At 36.4% G+C, this 7,226-nt stretch overlaps 1 pseudogene; it reads right to left on the bottom strand.

Annotated features, from left to right (window-relative positions):
* Positions 1–6,275: 6,275 nt before the first annotated feature.
* On the bottom strand, positions 6,276–7,226 carry LOC130873238 (olfactory receptor 145-like; annotated as a pseudogene).

The raw sequence follows: 7,226 nt of genomic DNA, 5'->3' as shown, positions 1-7,226 counted from the left end.
AGATCAGGTTAGCTGAGGGGTAGACACACTGTAAATATGAGTGGCACCATTCACAGATTGAATAAAAAAGAGAAGCAAGATAATCATACTTTGTATGTTCCCTGTAGGTGAACATGATGACCAACTTATACCAAGCACCATCTGTCATGCCTTTCTGGCCATGGTAGACTGAATGCTCCAACTGTGAAACAAAGTAATTCTTTCTTCATGTTAGTAGTATATTTTGTCATAACAACAATAAATTAACTAATGCTGAACACTGAAACCAGGATCCTTTATTTGGTGTGATGAATCTGACTCTATGCCTAATAAACATATAGAAAATTGCTTTGTAGAGAGACACACAAGACTTTCAATTTTTGGGTTAGAAGGGGCCTTGAATGCAGAAACTAAGGGTCATTCTAATCTCTGAGTGGAACAATATGAAGAGCTGGAGTGGAATGCATTTGCATTATACAATGAAAAAGAGTGTGGATTTGTTCTGCCTGTCTCCTAAGGACTTGAGAAAGGCTAAATTTAAAAAAAAAAATGTGGACTGGCTTGCTTTGTGAAGAAAATATCAACAGTGGATCAAATCAGTCTATCACTTACTTTTATTTTTCTTATTTAATTTTATAAGAGGGGGGAGAGAGAGAGAGAGAGACTGAGAAAGACAGAGAATTATTTTGTAACGTGTGCCTGTGCCACTGGACATGTAAAAGAAGTTTAGTCACCAACAAGATGGGTGCTGAAAAGTAAATGTAAATTTTCAAGAGGCATCACATTAAATTAACCACAGGTGGACTTATGATGATTAATGGTGATAACAGGATATAGAATAATCTATGCATGGCATGTCTGCACATCTTGCGAGGGAGTTTCTAGATTGACTTAATTGCCATGGGCAGACTAATCATGAAAGTGGTCAGACCTTTTTATGTGCTAGACCCCAGAAAGAAATAAAATGACAGTGACCTTGACAACAACATTCATCTTTCCATGTTTCCAACGTTAAATAGCAGACATCTATTTCCTGAACCTGCCACCATTCTCTTTATACCATTATGCTTTGTGTCATCAAACTATGAATCAAAAGAAACCCCTTCTTAAACACTTTTGCAAGGCATTTTGTCACAGCGGTGAGAAAAGTAACTACCACAATGGATGAATCACCTGAATTTAAAGTATTCTAGTTACATCTTTTCAACCTGACACAGATCTAGACATAAATGGCATGAAGGAATCTCAGCTGAAGATTTTCCTTCATTAGACTACACTGTGTGTATGCCTTTGGGACATTTTTGATTGATAATTGAGGTAATAAAATTACACCTACTGAGGGCAGTGCCATACATGGGCAGAGGGACATGACTGGAAAGAAAGTAACCTGAGCATGGGATCAGGTCGATAGCCAGCATTCCTCCATGGATTCTGCTTCAGTTTCTGCCTTGGCTTCTCTCAATGATGAACTACATGCAGCCTAAGGTTAAATACTCTGTTTCCTTCCCAAGTTGTTTTTAGTTGTGGTACTGGAATGCGGCCTTGGAGTCGGCCCAGAACAGACACCAAATTCTCAACAGAAAAATTTATTTCTCTTGAGTAACAAGAGGAGTAGGGACTGGAAACTGCCTCTGGTTTGGGCAAAAACAGCAGCAGGTATTTCTGCAGGAGTCGTTTTAAAGAAGAAAACGGGGAAGCCTATGTCAGGATGAGTCGGCAAATCCTGATTGGACATGTTAGCCAATGCAGTCAGAGAATGAATGTTTAATGTTGGACTTTGGTGTTTTTGTAAGGAATAAGGAAGTGACCAACTAAGAGAGAAGACCTTGGTGTCAAGTTTTAGGAATATAATCTAAGTTTAGCAAGGAAGAGGAAAGAAAGGAGAAGAAGACCTGCTGATACCATGTTTGCAATGCTTGCAGCTATTAGAGAGCCCTCCAGTATTTATCACAGCAAAAGAAGATAATCCAGAAAAAAACCTGAAAAACTTGAAGCCTCAGTCTATGGAATGGAACAATCACCAGAATTATTCAATAACAGATTTCAAAATTACTACAATATGAAATTACCAGCACACAAATATGATCAATGTTTGAAAATATAGAAATTTTCAATTGATTTGATATTTGCATATTATATACACATACAGAATGACCAAAATGCAACCTATACAGATAGATGCACAAATCTTTATTTTAATAAAAAAATTACTTGGAAGGAAGACGTTAAAAGTTCTCAGTGAAACGAAATCATGTGTATTTGTTGTGGGATAAAGATCTTGTACCCTGTAAAGATTTGTTGCTCATATTGGTTTAATAGGATGCTAATTGGCCAGTAGCTAGACAGGGAGTATAAGTGCAGCAACCAGACTAGGAGAATTCTTTTTTTTTTTTTTTGAGACAGGGTTTCTTCGTAGCTTTTTTGGTTCCCAGGCTGGCCTCAAACTCACAGAGATCCACCTGCCTCTGCCTCCTGAGTGCTGGGATTAAAGGCATGCACCACCACCTCCCGGGCCTAGGAGAATTCTTGGAAGAGGAAAGGCTTAGTCTGCAGTTATCACCCAAAGACAGAGGAAGACAAGAAAAAAAAAATGCTGCACTGAGAAAAGCTACCAAGCCACGTGGCTAAGCATAGAAAAGAGTTATGTGTTAATTTAAATTGTAAGAGCTAGTTATTAATAAGCCTGAGCTAATAGGCAAAACAGTTTGCAATTAATATAAGTGTCTGTGTGTTTCTTTTGGACTGAATGGCTGTGAGATCAGGCAGGGCAGAAACTTCTGTCTACATGTATTTAGGGAAAAAAAAGAAATGTTAAATCCTGAGATTTTATCATCTCTTGTATATATTAATGAAAGATTTATAGTATCACAAGCATAATATTACAAAAAAATGTCTGGACCATGGGGCTCTAGAGTATACTGCAAATGCCATCTAGATCATCCTAACATTTATTTCTAAGATATCCATAAATATAACGAGTCCCAATAGCTACTCCCTATCTCTGGAAGTTCTTAATTGAGTGTGACCCTCATTTTAGTTCAGACCAATTCTTACTGCAACTTAACCTTTAGGTTGACTTTATAGTGAACAGAAAGCATTGCAATGACCATCTCTACTTTCCCATAGTTCTCTGTGGACAAGGGACTCCCTACACTCTGAATTCAGGATACAGGCAGAGGCAAAGAATGAGTTGTCAGGAACCTAGGTCTCCCAAATTGTTCTTTAAAAGACTAGGATATCAACTCTTAAATACATGGTTGAAGTATAGAGCTAAGCATTTTGTTTATACGATTTTAAGTAAAAATAGAAGCAGATAGTTTTCCACATTAAAGCATTATATTATAATAACATTTACATTTCTACATCATGAATTGATATCAATCTACAAATTGCTGCCTCACATTGCTGAGGATTAGACATAATGAGTGAAACCAAACATTAAAAGGAAAGCCATACTTTCATGAAACATTTGATGTGTGTCTTATGTATTTTTATTTTTGTTGCTTAATTTTTATTTTTACATCCCAACAAAGTTTCCCCTTACTTTTCTCTTCATAGTTCTTTCCCACCCCCACCCCATCCACTCCACTTCTACTATTTCTCTTCAGACACGGGTGGCCTCTCATGGATATCAGCCAGCCATAGTTATATTTATTTATATTTTAAGAACTTTAATATTTTTATTTTTAAGCAAAATCATCTTTACATATAATTTTTAATTTTTTGAGATTATGATGCAATTAGATTATTTCCCCCTTTCCTTTCTCCCTCAAACCCTCCATTTCATCCTTGCCCTCTTTCAAATTCATGGACTCATTTTTCATTAATTATTGTTTCATGTTAATTATATTTATATGTGTGTGTATGAATGTGAGTTTGTGCAATGAGAGCTGTGCCAGCAGAGGCCAGAAGAGGCCATTAGATTCCCAGGAGTTACAGCTGCAGTAGCTTTTCCCAAGATAAGGTTTCTCTATGTGGTCCTAGCTCTCTTGGAACTCACTCTATACACAAAGTTGGCTTTGAACTCACGGAGATCTACCTACCTCTGCTCCCAAGGGCTATGATTATACTCATGCACCACCACTGCCTGCCTTGCCAGTTTTGAACTGCATGAAAAGAATGCTGTGTTCCCTTAAAGAGACTGACCCAGCCTTCCAGCTCAATAGATGTGTTTTACATAGAAAACTGCTAAAAAGATTGTGTTTCTAACAGAAGGTTTCAAAGGAGAAGTTTTGTTTCATAAAGAATATTTTTCTGTTCAAAATAATAAAGAATATAGGCATAGGATTATACTGCAATTTAAATAAATTATAGTTTAAGAATATTACAGATTTTTTTTATCTTCTGTTTTCTACCTCCATACCCTTCCAAACAAACCTCCCCCATCTCTTTCAAATCCTGTCCTTTTCATTGACTATTTGCATTGCTTGCATATATATGAATATGCATATATACTCCTAAATATAACCTTCTCTGTCTGTACAATGATATTTGTGTTTATATTTTCAGGGTTCACAATTTGACACTGGACAAACAATTGGTATTTTCTTCCCTGGGGAAGACCACCTCTCTGTCTCCCAGATTTTCTCAGTTGTCTATAGTTCTTTGTATAGGTTTGAAACCTCATTGTTTTTCCCCCATTCCCACCCCCTTGGGCATGACCATGGGTATTGCTTTTGTTCAGCTAACATTTTATTTTCTTTAATATAAGTTATTTAAACTGTAAACCTAGTTCATAGCTAAAAAAGAATATATATATACATATTCTTTATATATATATATATATATATGTACAAGTTGCACAAGGAATCTTCAATGGCAATGAAATTATTAATAATTTGTGTTATCATCAATTTTTATGATTCAATTTCAATGACAACTTCAATATCTATGAGAATGCTTGAGCAATGACAGTGTAACAAACTTCACCACAAATTAGCAGTGAAATGCTTAATATGTCTGGGAAGTGTGTACAAAATTAACATATATAGGACTTCAAAACAGTAAAAATAATGTAATATAAAATAAAATAGCCTTTGTGTGATTAATATCATAGGAAATGTTATTTTCTTTGAGCAGCACTCATCTTATCCCTTACAGATTCTTAACATATCAGCTTTACTTCTAAGTTATTTTTCCATAGATCGTACATATCTCTAAATTTTTGTCTTCACACGTTATATGGAGCTGAATCCATGTCTTATTTTTTTTTGCTTTTATATGCATCAAAGTTTTAATTGCCTGTCAGATTTTGTTTCAACTACAAATTTTGATGGAAATATCCTCTCTATGGCTGTCACATAGTGCTCAATGACTTGTCAGCTCACAAACCACTCCATAGTCAAGCCCATCTTGACTACTAATTCTGAAGAAATAACAGGGGCTTTCTTTATCATTGATTTCAGAAAGACTCAAATACAATCTGAATTATTGTTGCCATATACACCTATGAAACCCAAATAATACAATTGAAATATTCACCTGTTAATTAATCAGTATTATAAAATTAAGTTTTAAAAGAACAAACTTTTCTTCAGAGCATTGCTAGAATGAGTAGCTAGACATTTTGTCAGTGAACATACAGCCTACCATCATATCCACCGTGTTCCTGAAATCAGAGATATGCACCAGAGTTAGGTTCCTTTATTTTTGTACACTGAATTGCTATTTAGTATCCTGTCCTTGGGAATTAGAATAAGAAAATTTGACTTTACTCTGCCAAATTCCCTTGAACTGAACGTGGGTAGAAAATCAGATTGACTGGGACATTCACGCTATTCCTCTTCTCTTAGAGAAAGAAAGAAATCTCTCCCAACAGAAGCTTGTTTAACACTGAACGGAGGATTTCTAAGTTAAGACAGACTAACTCTAAGTCCTCTGAATTAGTGCATGTCCATCACAGCTCTACAGAATCCTAGATGTTTCTAGTTTAGAAAAAAATGCACAACTTTGTCATTTCTCAATTTATTAACTCAGAACTTCTACTTAAATCTATACAAACCATATACAGTTGTATATGACCACTTATAATTCTAGCACTCAGGAGGCTGAGAATAATCATGAGTTTGAGAAAAATCCTAAGTTATATAATGAGACAAAAGAAAGTAAAAATAGGAAAACTGAAAGTAAACTCAAGAATCAAAAACTGAAATCCTCACTTTACTATTTCAAAAAGTATAAAGGACTCACTCTCTGCTTCACATGTCTGATCTGTGAACTGCTTTACACAATTAATTTTGTATATTATTAAATAATTGGCATTTCCTTTCAACTGTATCTATAAAAATAGTTTCTATCTATATAAGCATGCTTTTCTTCAAAGTCTTACTCAGTGCAACATGGACATCCTTGTTCCTCAAACTGTAGATGAAAGGGTTCAGCATTGGGCCAACAATGGTATAGAAAACAGTGGACACTTTATCTTCACCCAGAGACCCAACAGGGGAAGGCTTAAGATACATGAATGCTGAGGCTCCAAAGAAAATAGAAACAGCTATTATGTGAGAACTACAGGTACTAAAAGCTTTGGACCTGCTCTCTGTGGAACGGATGTGGGAAATGTTGGAAATGATCAAAGTATAAGAAGTGAAGATGATCAAACTAGGTCCTATCACATTGACACCCACAACAATGAAAACCACCAGCTCGTTGATGTAGGTACTTGTGCAAGAGAGCTTCAGGAGAGGGGGTATGTCACACATGTAGTGATTGATGATGTTGCCATCACAGAAGGAGAGTCTCAGCATGCACACTGTATGGGCCATGGCACCAACAAACCCCATTGTGTAAACACTCATTGTCATTGTGAAGCAGACCTGATGGGACATGGTGACTTTATAAAGCAGTGGCCTACAGATGGCAGCATATCTGTCATAGGCCATGGCTGTCAAAATACAGCATTCATCAATAACAAAGAAGGCAAAGAAAAAGAGCTGAGTCATGCACTCTGCATGGGAGATGATGTTCTGCTTCACAAAACTCACTAACATTTTAGGGGTTATGACAGAGGAGTAGCAGAAATCAATGAAGGAAAGGTTGAAGAGAAAGTAGTACATGGGGGTGTGCAGGTGCGGGTTCAAAACAATCAGAACAATCAAGCCCAGGTTTCCCACCATAGAAACCACATAGATTCCCAAAAAGAGGAAGAAGAGAGGCAGCTGGAGCTCTGGCTGCTGTGTTAAGCCCAGCAGGATAAATTCCTTCACTGTGGTGGAATCATTGCTGGAGGCCATTCCTTGTCAGGTCAT

The sequence above is a fragment of the Chionomys nivalis genome, chromosome 4 (genome assembly GCF_950005125.1).
Source record: "Chionomys nivalis chromosome 4, mChiNiv1.1, whole genome shotgun sequence".
Taxonomy (NCBI): Eukaryota; Metazoa; Chordata; class Mammalia; order Rodentia; family Cricetidae; genus Chionomys; species Chionomys nivalis.
The sequence above is the reverse complement of the archived record's forward strand: the minus strand, read 5'-3'. Positions and strand labels throughout refer to the sequence as shown.